The sequence below is a fragment of the Bombus flavifrons genome, chromosome 16 (genome assembly GCF_040668555.2).
Source record: "Bombus flavifrons isolate JBK064 chromosome 16, iyBomFlav1_principal, whole genome shotgun sequence".
NCBI lineage: Eukaryota > Metazoa > Arthropoda > Insecta > Hymenoptera > Apidae > Bombus > Bombus flavifrons.
The window spans coordinates 815376-836511 of NC_138457.1; the positions used below are offsets into that span (position 1 = coordinate 815376).

General features: G+C 37.0%; 1 long non-coding RNA gene across 1 annotated transcript; it reads right to left on the reverse strand.

The window, feature by feature from the left end:
• Positions 1-1780: 1780 nt before the first annotated feature.
• LOC138188149 (uncharacterized) lies at positions 1781-5775 on the reverse strand. The gene is made up of 3 exons (XR_011175381.1): positions 4787-5775; positions 4638-4725; positions 1781-2247 (listed from the first exon to the last, which is right to left on the reverse strand). It is a non-coding gene; the product is annotated as an uncharacterized LOC138188149 (long non-coding RNA).
• Positions 5776-21136: the final 15361 nt, after the last annotated feature.

The following is a 21136-nucleotide window of genomic DNA, read 5'->3' on the forward strand; positions in this document are numbered from 1 at the left end:
CTTCTATTTTTGTGAGACTGTATCGGTTATTTATTCTTAATTTTTACATTCCAAAGTCTAATTTATGTGCCGTATTAATTTTCTGTGAATAATTTAGAGATATGTGAAATCTTACTATATATATATACTGTTTGGTACCTACTAGAAGTGCATTCGATCTAATGTGGAAAATTCTTAATTTTAATAAAATAGTTTCAAATTGCTAAGGCTGGGACAAACTAAGAAGTTTCTGGAGTATACAGGGTAATAAGTCGCTTCGCAGGTATGTGTACATCGGGACAATATGTTACATATGTAATCCCTTGCACAGTTTCATATTATCTTGTAAAATAATCATTCTTCTTTTAATATCAGTTCGGTTTTTGTATTTTTATTTCATTTATCTCATAGGTTACAATTTCTTTAGGAAATTTTTGCAAAAATTTTCGCTAGAAATTTTCAGAAAACTTTATTCCTGAACAAAATTTGTTTTGTACTACGAACCGTCGCATTTAAATAAGAAAAATTCTATTTATTTAACTTCGTTATTAAGCTTATTCATATTTTACTTCAAATTATTTGTAGCTTGTTTATAATTAATTAAGTTAGAAACGTTTGTTTGTTAGTTATTACAAAAGGGTCATAGCTAAGTTTTTGAGTTGTGCTCAGGTTATTATAATTTGAGTTATTGTGCTCTGAGCGTCATGTTGTTTCTTAATAAAATTCTTCAGTCTCGATAATCGATTTTCTCTGTTCATAAAGATGGTGGTTGTTTATTTTAAGAATTTTGTTCTTAATTCCAAATATTGCAGACATTCTGTTATTATGCATTAGCTGGTATCCAATGTTCTTGGATAGAACGTATTGCATATTCCATTTTTATTTGTTTTATATTTTATCCTGTTTCCTAGACTCACTTCACAACCACTTTTGTCTCTCTGCTAATCTAACTTATACCATTATTCTTTTAGTTATTAACAATAATTTCATATCTAAGCAACTCACTTCAGTTATGTTTCCTGAGTCGTTAGTATATTTATATACTTCACCATTGATAATCCTGTAGATTATTCTATTCTCTCCGTTTATTACGCCCCAAGGCTTACTACAGGCCGTGTTCCTAACCGTCGCAAACAGATCGTCTTACATGACCGTCGAGATGTACACAAAATAGCGATTGTCACGTGAAATAACAAAAAGAAAATAAAAAAAAGAAATTTGAAGTGAAAAATAAAAAAGAAACTTTATTTTTCTAACAACAATCCACTTTACAATGCACTTCCGAACTCTAGGCGTGACTTTCCAAGATCGAAGCTCTTACAATTTGACTTTCGATTGGATCCGATTACTTTCTTTTGTCATCCCTCAACATGCCCACCGTCCATGCATTTGCTAGGCGTTCGCGACCGTTGCCACGTGCTCTTTCTTCTAGAACCTTCGGTGGAAGGGCCGTTGGGATGTTGATGGTTCATTAGGCACTTCAGCGATATACATTGTCACTGAGTGCCGCCACATCTTTATCTCCATCGTCAGTCCATCGGATTTGAAGTATGCCGGTCGTGACATACCCCCCTGGTTAGATCGATCTTGGTCCTCTAAGATCGTAGTAGAATAGAATTATTTAAATGTAGATCGAAGGATATGTTTACACCCTTTTTTTCTCAGGGATCGCTATGAATTGTTTTTTTGCATGTAATGGTACAATAGTTATTTCGTTAATCTTAAATATAGCAATTTTACAATATTTGATAGTGTTCGAGAAGCTAATAATTTCAAATTAGGTTGTAATTCCTATCCCGTGAATTTAAGGCAACAGATTAAGGGTATTATTACTAGTGCTAGGGTCAGCATTATTCTAAAAAAAGTACGCTTTCAATCGGTTACCATGTATCTTTTTCTTAGCATTGTCGATAGAAATAATGTGATAAGGAGTTTTCACATCGTTAATCCTGTAGGGACCTAACCATTCAATGTCCAACTTATCTCTTTTATGGTCGTTGTGAATTAAAACAAAGTCTCCTTTCCTAAACACGGTCTGAGTTTTAACAATCTTTCTTTCTTGGTCTCGCTTGTATCGTTGCTTATTCTGAATAAGCGTTTTGTGAGCTGTTTCCCAATATTTATTCAACTGTTTTTGCCAAAGTGAGTACATATCATCATAGGTAAGTGTGGGGAATTTGGATATTGCGGAAGGTAAGTTAGTTTTTCGCCCAAAGGTCAATTCAAAGGGAGAGAATCCTGTTCCTTCATGTTTCGCGGTGTTGTACCCTAAACAAATGAAATTAAGTACTTCGTCCCATTCTTTGTCATTGTCGTGTAATGCAGTACGAATTAAATCTTTAACTGAGGCATGCGTTCTTTGGAGGGATCCGTTACTCTGTGGGTGAAATGAAGTTGTCTTGACGTGTTTGATTTTAAAAGCTTCTTCAAATTTCGTCATTAAATCGCTAACAAAATTTTGTCCCTGGTCTGTTAGGATCGTTTTTGGTGCCGAAAATATGTAAATATAGTGTTCAATGAGCGCGTTAATTATGGATTCAGTTCGTTACGTTTTAAGGGGAACTAGTATCAGATATTTCGTAAGTTCATCGTGAATTGAAAGTATGTATTGGTTTCCGCGTTTGGTTTTCGTCATCGGTCCTATGATGTCCATAGCGATTTTGTCGTTAGGGTTAAGTGGCGTGTCCGAGATTTGTGGGGATTCTTTGGGTCTGATACGCGTTAGTTTCTCCTTTTGACATGTGTCGCGTGTTTTCACGAAGTTTTCTACTCTTTCTAAAAGTCCGGAAATTTTGAATTTATCCTTGATCCGTTGATACTTTACTTTATTGCTACTTTATTGCTTGTAGTATTTCGTTATCGTCTAGTTTTAAGATGGGATTAGGTGCATCAGTAATTTTCTTGTACGTGTCGTTAAAATATATTAGCATGAGTTTAATCTGCGTTTTCTCTAATTCAGTGAAATCGTTATTTCCTATGCCGATTTTTGTCGTATCTTTAAGAATTTTGTAAAGTCTTCTGATCCAAAGTGCCTCGTCGTATTCTCCTAAGTCGTTTCGAGTTAATTGGTAAAATGTTTGATCATTCGGTTTAATTTCTAAGAGTTTCGGATTCTCGTTGTTGTCTTTCCATGCGTTGAATGAATTAGTGTGATCAATTACTAGGTCGAGGTTAACTGCTTCGTCGCGAGTTACCGCGTGAACTCTAGATAAAGCGTCTGCAGCTGTGTTATCTTTACTCTTTGTATATTTGATTTCATAGTCATATTCTTCGAGTTTATGTCTGCTAAAAGGGTCTTTGCAATTGTGAAGTCACTTAAGAACTTGGTGGTCGGTTCGAATAATGAAGCGCCGTCCTAACAAGTATTGTCTTAATCTTTTCACGGCCCATACGATGGCTAAAAGTTCTTTTTCCGTCGTGGTATAGTTTCGTTCGGGTGGATTCAGTGTTCTTAAAATGTAACGACAAGGATGACCGTCCTGTGACAGTATTGCTCCTAGTCCTTCGTTACTTGCGTCGGTAGTTAAGGTAAAGGTTTTGTTAAAGTCTGGATAAGCTGATATTGGGAAATTACAGAGTTTGTCCTTTAAAGTATCAAAGCTAGTCTTGTGTTTGTCAGTCCAATGGAATGGTGTTTCCTTTTTTATTAAGTCTCTAAGGCTCTTCGCGATTTTGGAAAAGTTTCGAATGAATTTGCGGTAATAACCTGCTAAACCTAAGAATGATTTCACGTCCGTGGCATTGCGGGGTAATCGAAAGTTTTTTACAGCGTCTAACTTCTTGGGGTTTGGTTTAACTCCTTCCGATGAAACTACATGGCCTAAGTATTCTAGTTCCGGTTTTACGAATTCACATTTGTCCGGTTGCAATTTAAGTCCTAATCCTCCGAGTCTCTGAAATACTATCGCGAGGTTTTCGTTATGTTCTTGAATCGTTTTTCCGAATATCACTATGTCGTCCAAATAAACAAAGCAGTGTTTTCCTACAAGTCCAGTTAAGGCTCTGTCCATTAATCTTTGAAAGGTAGCGGGTGCGTTTTTAAGTCCGAATGGTATTCGATTGAACTGAAAATGCCCTTGCGGTGTCGAAAAAGCGGTATATTTTTTAGATTTCTCGTTCATTGGAATTTGGTGGAATCCTGAGGATAAATCAAGTGCCGAAAAGAATTTTGCGTTTTCTAGTTGTGTTAAAATGTCGGCTATATCAGATAAAGGGTAAGCGTCTTGTACTGTGAGTTCATTTAGTTTCCTGAAATCGATAACTATCCTCCATTTCTGTTTTCCTGAGGCATTTAATTTTTTCGGAACTACCCATACCGGAGAGTTATAAGGGGATTCGGATTCTTCTACAATATTTTTCTTTAACATGTCTCCTATTTGTCGCGAAATCTCGTCACGGTGACATTCCGGTGGTCTATACGATCGTGTGTTAATAATTTTGTCTTTGGTTAACGAAATTGTGTGCTGAGTTAAATTAGTACAGGGCAAAAGATTGGTTTCTAAAATTAAAGATGTCGATACAATGGACAATAATCTTTTCGATGGATTCACGGATTGGTTTTTCAATGTGATCTGTTCTCACTAGGCTTTTTAGTTTTGATACGTTAGAAAAGTCATGAGAATTTTAAATATCGCTAGAAATTTCAATGTTTTGCTCACCAGTGTTGATAAAACATACTTTAGTTGGTTTGCCTTCCAAATAGATTGTTTGAACTCTGTTTTCTCCAGGAGTCAAATATATTGGTTTCTGAAATAAAATGGTTTTGTCGTTTAATCGGATTTTGTCGTTGGATATTGAATAATTATACTTCTCTAAACATGGTAGCCCAATGATTCCGTCTTCGATAATAGGGAAATTGTTCGGTACTATGTGAAAAATGTGATTTTGTCCAAAAATTCGTTTCGTTACGTATTCGTTAGTTTCGTATTTGTCTCGTCCCATAGAAAATTTTTGTTTAGGCCCTATTTGTATCGCGTTGACAGTTTTGTTACGTTTCACCAGGTTTATCCCTATTCCTGTGTCGACCAGAAATACTCGCTCTTCGGTTCGGGTTGACAAAGGTATTGCGAGTAGTCTTACCGTGGCGATGTTGACTCGTATGTCTCGTACGGTTCGTCCATCTCCTGGTTCTATGTTGTTTCTTGTATTTCGTCCCTTTTCTGGACTGCCTGAATCCTTGCGGGTGGTCGATCACGCTGGCTCGGTGGTAGAAAATTTTGACACTTGTTGGCAATATGTCCCAGCTTTCCGCACTTGAAGCACTTCATCTGCGCGCGTTCAGCAGGTGGTCTATTTTCTATTTGGTTAAATGTAGCAGGTTTCTGAGCTACTGGCGTGTTAGGCGATCTTGATGGTACATTAGATCGTCTTACCTGCATTGGCTGGTTGTTGGGGCGATTACTAGCGAAAGGTAAGCGATTACATGACTAATTAGGTTGTCGTTCTTCTCGCAAGTAGCGTTCTACATCAGCTGCCTTTTTTTCAGCTTCCGGAAGATTCAAGGGTTCACTGCTTAATAATATTCGCCTTATGTCGCGTCTGAGTCCCTTTAGGTACACACGAACAGTCTTCTTCGTGATTTCTTCGGTCATAATTTTACGTGTCAGTGGTTGTGGATACTCATTGGTTACTGCGTACAGCAAACGGTTGAGTATTCTTCTAAACCGAATATTAAAACTTTGCACTGATTCCTCGCGCCCCTGTCTCAACTCTCGTAATTGTTCTTGGCACTCATCCGAAGTCACTTGTGCTGCTAAATTATTTCTCAGTGCGTCGTACAGATCACTGTAACACTCAATAGGAATGTTGCGAAAACTTTGGGCTGCTTTCCCCACGATCTTTTCCACTTTTATTGCTTTTAGCTATTGCTTTAGCTGTTATTGCAAGATCTATTGATCTTGCTCCATACAGCGACCCTTCATACTTCTCACTTCTTTGATGAAGTCTTCAACTCCTACATCATCATCTCCGTTGAGCTTTGGGATGTAGCGTATTGCATCCTTAGCTCGTAGAGTGGGAGGAGCGGGCGGAAAATAGCCTCTTTCTTCCACCTCGGGTTGCTCGATGTCGAGGTGGACAGATGGGATGTCTGGAGCTGCTAACCCTGACAGTTTGCGTGCTTTTGCCATATTCTCGGAGCGATTGATTGCTGTCGATGCACTTTCATTGTCTTCGGTAATAATGGAAGCAAAGTCATCGGTCGTAGGGGATCCGAACCCAGTCCGTAGCGCTGCGACGGTTTTCCCGAGATTCTCGATTTCTGCTGTCCTGTGTCTGTTCTCTTCGTCATTTTGCATAGACAAACGTAACATTTCCTCTCGTAAAAGGGCAATGTTCTCGTTCTGTTTTTCAATACTGTCCCATATTGCTCGCAACATTGGGTCAGTTGAGGTTGAAGTTTGAGATTCGTTTGCCTGAGACATTATTGCGCTGATTTTACTATTTTCAGACGAAGACGAGTCTTGGCTACTAAAGCTAAATTTTCTTTCACGGTAACGTACAAAGGAATCCAGTTTACCTTTTATTATCACTTCACTTGGTTCGTGATAATTACTTTGTTGTTGCGGATGACCGTAGTCCCAAATAATTCTATCTTCCGTAGATGATGAATGTCTTTTGGTTTCCGAACAAACACTTTTCACTATCCTGGCAGGATCGCCAAAATGTCACGTAAAATAACAAAAAAAAAAAAAAAAAAAAATAAGAAAAGAAATTGGAGGTGAAAAATAAAAAAAGAAACTTTATTTTTCTAACAACAATCCACTTTACAATGCACTTCCGAACTCTAGGCGTGACTTTCCAAGACCGAAGCTCTTACAATTTGACTTTCGATCGGATCCGATTACTTTCTTTTGTCATCCCTCAACATGCCCACCGTCCATGCATTTGCTAGGCGTTCGCGACCGTTGCCACGTGCTGTTTCTTCTAGAACCTTCGGTGATAGACACTTCAGCGATATACATTGTCGCTGAGCGCCGCCACATCTTTATCTCCATCGTCAGTCCATCGGATTTGAAGTATGCCGGTCGTGACACGATAAACGCATAGTTGTCGTCAAACAGCGAGTTCTAAAAACGTCGATTTCGGTCCGTTATATCACACACATAAAGAAGGTGGCATACGTGATCATAGGCGCAAACGGTGGCGTAATCCGAGCGTAGTGGGGGTCGTCTCCCAGAGAAGACAACGAAAAGGATCGAAGGGCAATCAGTCCCTTCTGAAGAGTCAAACGTTATACATCGCTTAGTCTAACGAATTCATTGAGAGATATCGCAAAGTCGGGTCGAATTTCTGTAACATATTAACTGTATTCATCGCTAAATAATTTGTAACGTTTTTATTATTACATTCAATAGTGTTAAATATACAAGTTATATTAACCTGTTAATACAGTGTTAAATTGATTGAACCACCCCTATTATCGTAACAGAAATCAGGGGATCGATCTGTTCGTGGCGTCGATTATCTAATTGTAACGGGAATTTACGAGTCCCGTTGACGTGCTTTCTCGCGATCGCGTCTCTCCGCGAATGGTCGAATAAACACGGATTGTTTTTTAACTAAACATATTCATACCCTTTTTTTCTCAAAACCTTTTTTCATGTAAAATCATCATTTTACCAATTGTACCATAATTATTAGGAAACTCTGAACAATAACTTAAACACGAAACTGTAACTTGTGTCTTTATAATTTGCAACGTTGTTAAAATTTTGTATCTCCCTTTGCAAATGCAAATAATTTAAATGAAAAAATACACGGCTTTTAAATCGTTTCTCTTATATTCGTAATAATAATTTCGTTCTACAGTGAATGCATTTATTATTCAACGACGTGATGTTCGGTTGTTTATTGGAAAATTATAATGCTGCTGATCTATAGAATTAGTACTGACTATTATAGTAATATGCACAGCGAGTCATTTGTAATCAATTGTAATTATTTGTAATGTATATCGATTGTAATTACTTGTAAACCACTCAATTCATAAATGCATACATATGTGGCGGCACTCGACAGCACAAATACCACAACTCGACACTAACTAATGCCAGACAACGGCGGCGCAGTGGTTAGCGCCTTAGGTTACGAACGTTCGGGATCTGGGTTCTTAAATCTCGGCAACCGTAGTCCGATTTTTCTTCCACGATTCTTAAATGAGAAGAAAATACAGCAGTACCCCAGCAGCAACATCTACAGCCAGCAGCTACAATTATCATTTGTGTCTTTGTTCTCTCCTAAAGGCCGTCCAAGGGACTTGAGAATGCAAAGAAGAAGTGCTGCAAGAACATAACAAATATATTTACAAACCAAAACCAATTCATTACAACACCCGTCCTTCGATTACATCCTCCGTCGAGAAAATCCTCCGCTTCCTTTCTGTCAATCCATCTTGCCCATATGTGGTTCCATAGCTGCTGAATCGTATATAAACAAACAACAACTTGAGAAAACAAGGGGGATGGATGTAGAGCCGACAAATAAAGGAAAAGGAGAGAGAAGTGTTTCGTCCTTGAGATTATCAAATTGTCCGGTGGCGGGGGGATTCAGGTACTCAGGTTCTAGACACCTTTGGAGGGCGGTAGATTTTTCTTCATCGCCCGTGATGCCCGCCGCCGCGAGCTGTCTCTTTAGTAAGGAGAACCATAGCACTATCTTCTGGGACATGGTCGAAGGCACGCGGACTACTTAACTGCTCGTAACTGTTTTATTTTTGTTCGACGTATCGTTAGCGCGCCCGGAATCACGATAATTGAAATCTCACTAGCTCGATCACGTCGGGGTCACTTACACCTCACATATTTCAAATAAAATCTGCATAATTCTGAAGGAAACACAACTACAGTTGGGTTATCTCGTTTTCACAGAAACCTGAGAATTGCTCAGAGCATTTTAATAAAATATTCAACTACTTTAAAACGCAAAAAACAGTTTATTGAATGGAATATATAGAGTGGTTCACACAATTGTTTCGGCATAATTGGAAAATTCGAAATGTGTAGATTTAAAAATATTGCAGAGGAAAAAGGTGAATAGTTAAAAAATAACGATAATGTAATATACTATAATAAAATAAGTTTGGATAAATAACGTTCTATTGTAAGCACTAGTGTTCAACTACTAGTACTAGTTCATTTTATGTAAAGAATCATTGAAGTAAAATTGGTGAAATAAAAATAATTAATTCAAGAGCTATACAATCACAGATATGTTTGTTCTCCGTATAGGATACCGTAATAAGGATTGTATCAAAAATGATGTCATACGATATTAATTAAATTTACAAATTTTCATCGTTCTGCAACTCTTCATTCAGTTACCCTTGGTTGCTTTATTGACAGAAAGATATAAAATCAAGTTTTAGCGGCTTGGATCTTGCCAAGGTGAATTTCCAAAGTAATCAAGCAAGATTACGTCTAATTCGATGCATTAACGTGGCAAGTTATATTAAAGCGGTAGTAGAATTTTGTCGTCGAGACAACACCACTTGAAAGCCGTATCCACTTTGTAGCTTCAATCTACTCTAGTTTCCCTTTAATCCGCAACGTGATTGCTTACACAGCATGTGTCGGGTTATTGAACGTTCAAAAAAAATGCTCTATAATTTCATCGTACAACTACACTTTACTTTAAATACCGATCATTCTGTTGCAACTTTCATCACAGTTTGAATATTGTTAAATATCGGCAACATAGAAAATGATTGTCCTTGTATTTTCTCGTCAGTGTCGTGAAAATGTTATCTCAGCTCAAATCAATAGCATTGTCTTAGCAATAATTGATAAATCATGAAATTACTTTTATGTTGTACATTTTTTTAGTGTAACTCTGGATTAAATCTGGATAACACGAAATTTATAGAAGAAAATAATAGAAAAAGATTGTTTTACAGAGTTCGAATCGCGAAGTCACTTCCTCATATTATTTTATTTCCTAGTAGATATTAGTATGGCTGGTTGATTATATAATTTCATGCGCATCTCTCGGTCTCATTAGCTGCCTCTGCAATTCAATCTGAAATTCGTCGAACAGTGAACAACAACCACAACCAGTCGTTGACAAAACAGAGAATATGCAAATTCTTGTTATTTATTTTGGAAATAAGAGAGACATGGGCACCTTCGATCTAACATATATGCAATATAAACAAACTATTAATTAACTAAAGCACAAGCGTATTTGTTTCCACTGAAACTAATTGTAATTTTAATGTATGGTGTCTTTTTTTTCTATAAAAAGACCAGAAAATATATATTTTTAGTTTTTATTATTAATAGCTGGTAAAAATTAATAGTTGATAAAAGGAATTTTTCTCACAGTTGCTAAAGTACTAACGTGTATAACGCGTAACATTTTTATATGATAGTAGCATATAGGAAGTGAAAATGGATTATAGAATGAGGTCGTGCAACTTATAATATGTTTTTTCGACCAATCGCGGGGAGACGTGTTCGCGAGGTAGCACGTCAACGGGAGTCGTAAATTTCCGTTACGATTATAATAATCGACGCGACGAACAGATTAATCCCCTTATTTCTTTTGGGATAATAGGGTAGATTGATGTGGTATAACACTGCGATTAACAGGTTATACATTCTATAGTTCCAAAAACTTAATACAATGAAGAGTTACGCCGTTACGTGTGATATAAATGCCGTGGACGATTGTTTGACGGATGAAGACCCGATAGAGATGCGTTGACTGATCTGTAGGTGAGATCAAGTACGAGTAGATATGTCGACGTTGCTCGAATGTAGTAGAGGTAGTCCGAGATGTTGATTGATTCGTCGATGACTTGGCAATTATCGACCTGATGCCGGAGTATTGGCTGAACTAATGTTGTAGAAGCAGTTGAGTTGACTCTCCTAGTCGTAGAAGAAGTAGTTGACAATCTTAGTGTAGTATAAGTAGTGAAGTCCGTTCCCGTGTTATTACGGAGAAGAGCTCGGTGTGGGTGTGCCTTTTGAACTAAGAACGCGGATTCGTTGTTCACGCTTTTCGTTAGAAAAGCGAGGGTAACGATCCGCGATGCCCATTGGTTATAGCAACGTTAACAACTGAAGGTAGGAGGAGAAAATATCCTGCCAACGTGGCTCATGGATGTCATTGTTTATAGGAAAATACTGCTTTTCCGTTAGACAAATATCCGCTTTCTCCAACCATAAACCGAAAATACTTGCAGGATTAGAGTTTAAGTTAAAAAGATTCTGTTTATGGTGGTTCCTTAGGTTTATCGAGGGTCTGCATAATGGCACGCGGAACCTTGACGGCCGGACAACGAAGGACGTCGCACGGACCATCTCACGCGACGTAACATAACGTTAAAAGGAAAGTATTTCTCCCTTCTTTTATATCGACTTCCATTATTCGAGTTTACCACGAGTTTTTGCTAGAATCAGAAAGAAAAGCTTCGGCACGCCCTAGCTTTCGGCCCCTCCCACTACATGCGCCCTTGTCAGGATCATCATTGAGTTCGTAACCATTGAGGAATGCTCCCCACGGCCTTAATTCCTGGAACTCTTGTTCATCGGGCGTCGTGTACAACGACCTATGGATTTCAACCGAACTACATCGAGACGGACATTGTTTTACCAGAAATTTATCTTCTTATTTTATGGGATAGCTATGTAGATCTTTGTCAAAGATACATTTTGCAAAGCGCCGGAATAAGGACGATACTGTTACTGTCTGTTCTTAAAGATTGTCTGATAATTAAATCGACCTTTTTACTTAGCTAAGTAAGTAATACCTGGCTACTTAAATTTTAGATATTATATGCTCTAGACATATTAAATATAACAGCTTTTAGAAATTCTCTTAAGCCATGAAGGCGTGTTCATCGGTGAATTCATTTTTCTAGTATTCTTCGCAATAATTCTAATTTCGCAATAATTTATTTAAGGGATTATTCAGTTAGCTAATATATTGAACTAGCTACATATATTCAGGAATTAAATTAAAATAATTTTGTTTTCTTTCATTTCTCCCTTAGCGTTCATAGTCCCTAACAATTATATTTGAGCACTAGATCAGTAAGAATAAAAAATTTTAACGATGTTTTAAAAAGTTACATAGTACAGATTTTAAATTTAAACTCTAAATCTAACTCTGTGCTTTTAGAAAATATCAGTACTTACGTATAGAACGGAAAGTTAAAATGACAAAAATAAAATGATACTGTCACAAACAGTATCCAGGAAAAACGAAAACGAAATTGACACAATTGTAAAATGGCGGTTCTCACAAGTTCGTTTTCAGCATTCGTTGGTATCACACGTATAATGAGGCGAGGGCTTGACATCGAATATAACAACGACCATCAACACCGATGTGCGTGCTATACAGGTTTGCAAATGTAGAGCTCGGCTATTTGTCTTCATTCGGTCCCACGTGGCACTCAAGGGTAGCGACCCCTTATTATCACCTCGCCATATCCATCCTGATTAGACCTAAACATCCGGCAAACTCTCTAGCCACACCCCAGTTATCCTTCAACCGGATCTATTCAGCGAATTAGCGGCAAAATATTCGTTCCCAGTTTTCTGTTGAGTGTCGAAGCGTGCAGACGTATGTTTAGTGCTCTGTGAAGTTCGTAAAACAACACGTGACGCCCATCCGTCGAAAGTAATTCGAAACAGACTTAATCCAAGTGTTTCTTAACTAACCAGTGGAAAATCCAACGCTCCTAATCTCTGATCCGAATCATAGCCTCTCGACTAGTTATTTCAAATTGAATAAAATCAAATTGAATCAAAAAGCGTAAGCTAGAAATAGTTAAAACGAACGCAATCACTAGCCAAAACGAACAGACAACAAGCGGTGTAACTACCTATAATAGATACGCAATACTAGAATCCACTAACGACTCCATGGACACACCTGAAACGCCAACTAACCAAAATACTTGGGGGAAACCCCCCCCCCAAAAAATCCCTCCAATCCGCCGTCCGCAAGGTGGATGGGCGCGTAGCCCTGTAGAAAAAGCTAACCTGTTTGCCAAATACTTGTCTAAAGTATTTAAACCCCATTCCTCCAAAGCTGCCGCGGACATTACTGAATACCTGCACTCTCCCTTCCAAATGTCTCCTCCTATCGAACCCTTCACTTCTGCAGAGATTATAGAATCAATCAGTCGCCTAAATCCCAAGATAGCAACAGTGCACGACCTAATAGGCAATAAAGCAATCAAGGAACTTCCCATTAAAGGGATTGCACTCATCACCCCGATTTTTAACGCTGTTCTTCACCTGGGATACTTTCCTAAGGCCTGGAAAATCTCAATGATTACCCTCATCCCTAAACCCAGAAAACCGAAATGTGAAACTAGCTCCTATCGCCCAATCAGTCTTTTACCGACCCTGTCTAAACTATTCAAGAAGATGCTAACGAATCGACTCCTTCCACATCTAGAGGATCTGAAAACACTCCCAGATCATCAATTCGGATTTCGGAAACAACATTCAACAGTAGAGCAAATCCATCGCATAACCCATATGATCAGCCAAACCCTTGAAAAAAAAAAATATTGCTCAACGGTATTCCTAGACATTCAACAGGCATTCGACAAAGTATGGCATGAAGGGCTGCTATTAGACTCAAAAAAATCCTACCACACACTTACTACTCCATCCTAAAGCCCTACCTAACCAATAGACAATTCATGGTCAAATGCTTAGACGCCACTTTCTCAACATTCCCAATAAAATCTGGCATACCCCAAGGTAGTGTCCTTGAACCCCTGCTGTTCTCCATCTACACGGTCGATTTACCTATATCAACTGAGACAACAATAGCAACATTTGCTGACGACACAGCGCTATTAACTGCTCACGCAGACCCGGTAATTGCCTCATCCACTCTCCAGCGATGTCTCGATTCTATGGAAAAGTGGTTTCATAAATGGGGCTTCAAAATTAATGAAAAAAAATCCTCACATGTAACCTTCACGCTCCGAAAACAAACCTGCCCTCAGGTCACCATCAACAATACAACAATTTCTAGCAAGAACTCAGTCAGATACCTGGGCATGACCCTGGACAGGAGACTAACATAGCGAAACCACATCACAGACAAAACAAAGCAACTGAAGAATAAACTAAAAAAATTCTATTGGCTCACGGGCCGACGGTCCAAACTAAACATACAGAATAAAATTACCCTCTACAAGACTGTAATAAAACCTGTCTGGACCTATCTTATCCTATCTTATCCTATCTTATCTCTTGGACCACTTATAAGAAAACCCTACATCTGGTGTTTTTAGTTTTCTCAAGCACTGAAGCCATCGACAGCGCATAGACAAAAGACTGCGACGAAGTCAGACCATAAACAGTAGACAGGCGACGTTGGTTTCGGGGTGTTCAGTTATTGGGTAACACAGCTAGCGCGCGGATGTGGACCAGCTCAAATTCTATTCTTATTTATAATTACACTTCTATTTAAATATATTTTCTACCTTACAATTTATCCACGAGTTTTCTCTGTTTACACATCGAATAACCTCGACAATTTCGTATACGTATTCGGTTTTAAGGAAACTATTAGGTTAAGTAAAAAGTTCTGAGCGTTTTTCGCTAGATGTCTTTAGTGAGCCATATCTCACGATGTGCACATCGCATCGAGTCATAGTATACACCGATTTCAAGGTGATATTACGCATCAAAAAGGTTCTTTGTCAGTTTTGTGTTCGGTGAAGCCAGTTGTGTGTTACAGCGTTCGAAAATGGAGATAAAAAAAGAGAAAATTCGATACATTCTTCAGTACCACTACGACCAAGGTGAAAAGGCGGAGCAGGCGGCCAAAAAAATTTGTGCTGTTTATGGACCCAGTACAGTATCGAATGCAACAGCAAAGCGGTGGTTCCAACGATTCCGTTCTGGTAATATGGACGTCGAAGATGAGGCACGCTCTGGTAGGCCAATCGTCGAAAATGTGGATAAAATCATGGAAATCGTCGAGTCGGACCGGCATGTGAGCACTTATTCCATTGCCCAGGAACTGAAGATTAGCCAGAAAACCGTTTGGAACCATTTGCATAAGGCTGGTCTCAAGAAGAAGCTCGACGTATGGGTGCCACATGAATTGACGCAAAAGAACCTTTTGGACCGAATTGATGCCTGCGATTCTTTGTTGAGACGTAACGAAATCGACCCATTTTTGAAGCGGATGGTGACTGGCGATGAAAAATGGGTCACATACGAGAACAACAGCCGAAAAAGATCGTGGTCCAATCGCGGTGGGCCGGCCCAAACGATCGCCAAGCGTGGATTAACGGCCAAGAAGGTTTTATTGTGTGTTTGGTGGGATTGGAAGGGAATCATCCATTATGAGCTGCTCCCATCGGGGCAAACACTTAATTCGGACCTCTATTGTCAACAACTGACCAGACTGAAGCAGGCGATCGACCAGAAGCGGCCAGAATTGGCCAATAGGAAAGGTGTTGTGTTCCATCAAGACAACGCCAGGCCGCACACATCTTTAACGACGCGTCAGAAGCTCCGAGAGCTTGGCTGGGAGGTTCTATCGCATCCGCCGTACAGTCCAGACCTGGCACCAAGCGATTATCACCTTTTTAAGTTTTTGCAAAATTTTCTTGATGGTACAAAACTGGCCTCAAGAGAGGCTTGTGAAAATGAGCTGGTCAAGTTTTTTACCAATAGGGACGAGGACTTCTTCAACCGCGGAATTATGAAATTGCCTTCAAAATGGACAAAAGTAATCGAACAAAACGGCGCATATTTAATCTAAATCGAATAATCTTGACTATGTTAATTTCATCGTCGAAATAAAGCGAAAAAGCGCTCAGAACTTTTTACTTCACCTAATATATGCATATATATGCTCAAGTTTAATGATTCTATGCACTTCAAAATAACCATACATTTCTTTTTTCAAGTATTAACTGTAAAAACTGATAAATATATAGTGCATGTCGTTGACACATGACATATGCTATTCGAATGGAATTATTGCGATAGATCTTTTGAAAATTAATTTTTCAACTGACGCGGCGGATCTGATTAAAAATTTAATGAAACATTATGATTATTTTAGTTTATTCGTAATAACAATAACATCTTATGTGTACAGGATATTCATTTAATTGACTAGTGAAAAATTCGTATATTACTTTACATGAAAAAATATTTCAGATAAAAATTGAATGGTGTCGAGACAGATATCACTTAGTATTTATTAGTTTTTCTGTAGATGGGCGGTTAAGAGGATCTACTTAAATGGAATTATGTATTTTTAATACTAATAATAAGTAAATTATTTGACGTAATTCATTACCATTCGCTACTAAGAAAAAAAAAGTATTAAGCTGTTTTCTAAGAAATATTTTTATTTCCATTACATTGTAAAGTGATACCAGTACATGCATTTTTCTGAAATGGCATTCATTGTCTATAGAGTGAGTGTAATGAAAAATGTTTAACCACAGCATTTCATGTGTGATTTCGTTAGAATGTTTATGAAACGGGATAACAGAAATAAAGAATTTGCTCAAATGTCCAAATATGTCAATATATTACTTTGAATGTTAATATACGATTGTATCCTTCCTTTAAAGCTGTCATAATAAGCTCTTAGCGTGACTATAGCCATTTGTAAAAGCTCCTACAGAACGTTGAAACATATTAGGATACATGGAGGCCTAGGTTTTAAGAAATCTGTAGCAGTTTCACTTTATCTCCACATGACTGGTTCTTCTCAGTTTATGGTGTGTTACAAATGTCCGATTATTCTTCAATTCCGCTATTACTATCGATAATAGGAGGCATATTGATTATAAAAGGTAAAAAACTAAAGATTAAAGAGAAATGGGCAAACAGATGGTTAATGAGAAACAGAGCAACAGATTTTCTAATTCCATGTTACTAAAAGACCTAAAAACGAACAAGTCGAGTGATTGTAGAGGTTATTCGTATGTATGTATATTTCGAGGTATGGACGATTCTATTGGGTTGTTTGGAAAGCTCTTTCCGATTTTTAAGGAATTTAGTCAACACGAAAGATGATATTGAAAAGTGTTTCGCCGAAAAACCTGAGAGGCTCTGGAAGGATGGAATCTTCAAATTGAATGAAATATGGAGAAATGGAACAAAATCGCACCTATATAATTCAATAAATCTATATGGAATTGAAATGTAAATCGGTACAGTTCGCCTGAAGGATCGTACGTGAAAACGGTCAATATACGGTTATATTTGTATATTGTTTAATACAATATCGACAATTTCATTGAACATTGACAGAACAGGTTGCGAAACATACGCGAGCCACTCCTATGAATGATAAAAGAATGGCAGCACGAGCTCTCTTTCGATTAGACACCGCTAAACGCTATTTAAAATCTGAATGTATTGTCAATAATATCGATCGTACGAAGAAAATGCAGTTTGTCAATATATATTGTCAATGCAATATTGACTGTCAAAGGATCTCTTACTTACGAGAATGTTGCAAATTTCGTAATGTTGGCAATAAATTTTACTAGTCCGTACGCGCCTTAACTAGAACGAGATTCTGATTTCTGCATCATGTGACATCTGCACAAGTTGCCTCCGATGCCGATTCGATGAAACCTGAAGTATGGGTGAGGCGTCGAGACGTTTATAGGCCGTTACAATATCTAGAATTAGTTCCAATACAAGTGGAATAACGGATATGAAAAGATAGTCAAAAAGAATAAACGTGTTTTTGTTTCCAGCAAATATAAAAAGAATCGTCCTTGGAGAATATGACATTCGTACGACCATCATTCACTGTGGTGATTCATTGTGGTAATGTGCTTAAAATTATCGAAACATTTGAATACTAAGAACAAGAATACAATGGTACACCGACGACATAAATATTTATCTATAATCGAGTGCTAAGAGTATTAAATATCGGAAATAGCAAGTATCAGATAAAAAACAATCGAAATGCGATCAATTGATAATTGGATACTATTTCGCGTAAAATATTTGACAATTGCATATTTTACATAAAATCGACTTCATTTCACGTACCTTCTGCTAAAATTTTATTTAGTCAGAATGTAATTTTATTACAATTTACAAATGTGCTGGAGGTGAGCATCGAGTCGTTATCTTTTATAAATAGCTTCGACATTTTCCAACTTTGATCGTTTCAAGATATTTCAAATAACTTTATGAAATGCATGAAACTTGAAACGTTTATAAAAAAATTTAATGCACCTGTAACTTATATAAGAATTATGAAATGAAAGAGTTTGTCTATCGTCAAAAGCAGATTACTCGTAATTTCAGTTTTTAAGCTTGGTTATAGACTTTCTGCTTTTAGGTACGATTAGGTATAGATAAAATCCTATCTTTATAAGGAAACTATTCGTATATTAAGAATGAGCGCTGGCTTATTTTTCCCCTTTTTCCCTTCACGTCGAATGTAATATAGGAGCAACCGCTGGAATCTAGCGGAAGCTTCGATCGAGAAGCGTGCGAGTTTCTCGACTATAGATGTATACGGAATGTTTCAGAAATATTGGACAAAGACTTTGTTCGATTTGCATTTGTCGCAACGGGAAAAAAAACTATGCAATAATCTTTGGTTACCAAACAATTATGTACCATATTTTGGCTTTATAAATGAGTAGAAAAATTATTTTAAATCTTCCGCTACTTAAGCTTCTTAAGAAACGTTAAATTTCAGGATTACTGATAATTTCCTCAAAAGGTATTGCTTAATTTCAAATAATTAGTATCTTCGATGACCTTTCGTGCTCCCGATGGCAAGAGTTCTTCCAAAACGTTGCCGAATAATTCATCCGTTCTGAATCATCTCATTCTGCCATTCTTTCTTTAATATTTCAGAACATTTATTTATACTCTCGACTTTTATTCTTTTTCAAAATTATGGACAACTAAAAACTATAAATAAGTAACAGCGTAAGAAAAATATCTAAAGATTAATTTGCAACAATGTCAAATCATCGTCGATGATTGCTCCAGTAGATTTTTGCTCCAGTATCGAAACATATCTTTATCATACTACTTTAACAGTGTGTTCTTTTAATAGTGTAGCGAGTTAACCGTTAAACACGATCCTGTAAGTTTCACGCCTCGCAATTATTAATATTTGTTTCCTGTAAGAAGTTACAAATATGTATCTTTTGTATCTGATACCAGAAATGCACAAAATCTTCAGGATAAAGAGACTTTCCTAAATTATTTTCCTCTGAATTGAATGAACGGTTACTTTAATCGTTACAGGTTTATGCACTACACGTAATAAATATAATAAATGCATTACTATAGTAGTCTACGAATGTTTACGCATTTATTGCGAAAATTAATACGAAAATTATTTACGAAAAGATACACACAAAATACATGGAATGCACCAGAAACACAAAAGTATGAAAAATATGCAAAATATAGTGCTCGTTATAGTATTTAACGAGTGAAACAAATAAAATATAAATTTATATATTATGTAATTTCGACCAATCGCGGGGAGACGCAATCGCGAGGAGAGATGTCAACGGGAGTCGTAAATTCCCGTTACGATTATACTAATCGACACCACGAGTTGATCGATCCCCTGATTTCCGTTAGGATAATAGGGGTGATTAAGTTTATATAACACTGTGATTCACAGAATTATAAAATATATATATTTCCAACACTTAAACTACACTGTTGAGTAGATATAAATCGTCGATGACAACTTGTCGCACGAAGATGAGATAGATATGAATAGTAGAGCAAGGCTCTTACAGTCGAATTTCGTATGTTAGTGGACGTAGCACTCGAGGATACTTAATAAACGTGAGATTTTGATGTTAGACTTCGACGTTGTAGTATGTAGAAGAAGTAAATTGACTTGACCTAGCGGTGTTGACGAAATAAGTTGACTTGACCCTCCTGATGTAGCAGGAGAAGTCTTCGACTTGACCTTCCTAGAGTCGTAGGAGAAGTGATGAGTAGGAAGCCTCCTACCAACGTGGTTCGTGAGTGACCTTGTGCATGGGAAAACCCAGCCTGCTCTATTAGATAGCTATTCGGCTTTCCTAATGGGTGCGTACCCGCTTTCTCCGTGTTTTTAATTGCGCCTAATAAACCCATGGACCTCTCTAAAAATATTTTTAGCCTTAAGAAATCTTTCAGGACAACGGATTGAATGAAGACACATGTGTACACAATGAAAGAGAAAAGTTATGGTTGGTCCTTAGGTTTATTGAGGGTCGAAATTACGTTACGCAGGCCATCGGCTGCCCGGTCGCGAGAGCTGCAGCGCCGATGACGACGTAACATATTATAAATTATAAAAATAAAGATATGAATTTATGTAAACATCCGCAGTTTAATAAGAGTATTTTTAATCTCTTCATAATTCGTATATGAAAATCTTTGTGCACCTCGAGTCTCTTTATACAGAAATATTTATGTTCATTTTAACACGTTTAATGCCACGCTAGTTTTACAGGGATTGGCCGTGGCGCCACGATGAATATTTTATTATGCGATACATATAATATTGGAACATTACCTACAAAAGATATGTTACGGTGTATAATCATTATTAATGAATTTATCTCCCAGGGTTCATCGGTGACCCCTCTGGTGCGCGCGATTCACTTATTATTTGCGATTATCAATTATCTCATATTGTTTCTTTGCGTTGCTAAATAATTGTTCTACGTTGAACCATATCCATCATCCGTAGAACCTACAATAAACCATAATCCATCCTTCTGTCATACTTATTTGGACCCGCAATAATCCTAAAGAACCGTCACAAGATTTAGCATTATTCACTTTACTGTCAAGGCCCTTAATTGCCATCAAACATCTTTCAAGTCGAAACGTTCCTTGTGGTTATTGTTCATTAAGGTACAACACGGAAAAAGAGGGGCACATAATTGATCTGTATTTCATGTATAAATAAAACTTTTTTTATATGTTATATTATATTATATTATATTATATTATATTATATTATATTATATTATATTATATTATATTATATTATATTATATTATATTATATTATATTATATTATATTATATTATATTATATTATATTATATTATATTATATTATATTATATTATATTATATTATATTATATTATATTATATTATATTATATTATATTATATTGTATTATATTGTATTATATTGTATTATAT